The 1,877-nt window shown below is 38.2% G+C and overlaps 1 protein-coding gene across 1 annotated transcript in view; it reads left to right on the top strand.

Annotated features, from left to right (window-relative positions):
• Positions 1-1,646, top strand: part of esrrb (estrogen-related receptor beta) — a 101,945-nt gene extending 100,299 nt beyond the window's left edge. The window contains exon 7 of the mRNA XM_079633085.1: positions 1-1,646. This exon is cut by the window's left edge and continues 1,691 nt beyond it. The gene's annotated coding sequence lies outside the window, so the exon portion shown is untranslated.
• The last annotated feature ends 231 nt before the right edge of the window (positions 1,647-1,877 follow it).

Below are 1,877 nucleotides of genomic sequence, written 5' to 3'. Positions count from 1 at the left end.
GTTACATGTAGTTACTATAGTAATAACTATTAATTATGCATAATTATGTGCAAATAATCCTAAACCAAACCCTAATCCTAACCCTTATAGTAAGTACATTACTCAGTACTTGAATGTATAATTACAGTGTAACAAAGACACCTTAAAATACATTATAATGATATATTTAAGTACTGAGGAATATTAATTAACTACATATACTTACTATAAGGTTAGGGTAGGATTAGCATTTGGTTAAGGGTTAGTTGCATGTACCATATTTTCCGGACTATAAGTCGCACCAGTCAAAATATGCGTCATGAAGAGGAAAAAAACATATATAAGTCACACTGGACTATAAGTCGCATTTATTTAGACATTTATTTCACAAAATCCAAGACCAAGGACAGACATTTAATCTGGAAAGGTTATTCAGCTCCACAACAGCACACAGAACAGCTGAATAGTGTCCGGTGTGTTAGCGTTACACATTAACAGTTATTCAGCTCAACAACAGCATAAAGAACATATACCTGAGGCTGAATAGGCTAAACTAACATTAGCCAGCGAGTCCAACAAGTTACCGGTCAGCAAGTTCACCAAGCTCCCGATCTCACTCCTCAACACTGAATCCATTGAGTTCTTCCTCGGTGTCGCTTCTGAACAACTCAGCTAACTAGAGCGCCCTCTCGCGGCTGTAGACGGTAATGTTTTCTCTTGGTTCATCTCAGTCAGTGTGAATTAATGTTGATAGATAAGTCGCACCTGACTATAAGTCGCAGGACCAGCTAAACTATGAAAAAAAAGTTTGACTTATAGTCCGGAAAATATGGTAATTATGCATAATTTACTGTTATTACTATAGTAAATACGTGTCAAATATGTAACAAGGACATTGTAAAATAAAGTGTTACCAAATGAAGTGTAGCCAAATGTTCTTAAAATATATTTTTTGTTAGCTGGGATAGTTCAATGATTCAGTGCTTCCTGAAACCATAGTTCAAACTAGTGTTGTCAAAAGTACTGACTTCGGTACCAAGTTGGTCATGAAATTAAAAAATGTGATGTTTTGATCGGAATCGTAAACGCCTCTGATTGGCCGTTGAGTTCATGCGATCAACAGATATGTCTGATTGGCTACAATGATCAACGCACGGGAGCGTTCAAATGTTCCCGTGTGTATCTAGCGCTCGTTGAAGAGCGGCATCGATGTATATGTACAATATGTTTTTGAACCGCTGATCATTGTAGCCAATCACAGACATTCCCGATGAGCGTGTGAACACGACGGCCAATCAGAGGTGTTTACGATTCCGCACAACCGCGCTCAAAACATCACATTTGAAAAATGCCAGTACCGACTTGGTACCAAAGTCGATACTTTTTGACAACAAATATTTGCATCACAAAGTTCTGCGATTAGAAACACAGATTCTTCTTCATATAGAAGCGCGTGGGCAAAATAAGCGAGCTAACATGCAGTACATTCTTTACCTTTCAATATACATTTTAATATATTTTAGTGTGTCAACGATCAGGGAACGATATTGGGAATCTGAAGTATGATGTAAGAGAAAGCTGCTCAGTTAATGAACCGAATGTATACGGGAGTAAAGTGTACACCGATTACTTACTGTATCTTCATGTGATTAAAAAAATTAACGTCTTTCTGTTGTTTGTGTAAATGAACTGTAATACTCTGACTTCTGAGAAAGGTGCGGTCACGTTAGTCAAATTTTTTGGCTTGCAAAAAGGATCCATTGTCAACAGCATAAAGCACTTCCCAAGCAAGCAGTGTGGGGAACTTCACCCAGACTCCTCTTGACATGGCTCGAACCGATTCATTAGCAGAAGTTATCACTCCACCACCTGTGCAAGACATCACCAACAGGCCGATA

This window comes from Phoxinus phoxinus (assembly GCF_949152265.1).
Source record: "Phoxinus phoxinus genome assembly, chromosome: 13".
Taxonomy (NCBI): domain Eukaryota; kingdom Metazoa; phylum Chordata; class Actinopteri; order Cypriniformes; family Leuciscidae; genus Phoxinus; species Phoxinus phoxinus.
Note: the sequence above shows the minus strand (reverse complement) of the source record. Positions and strands in the feature narration are given on the sequence as shown.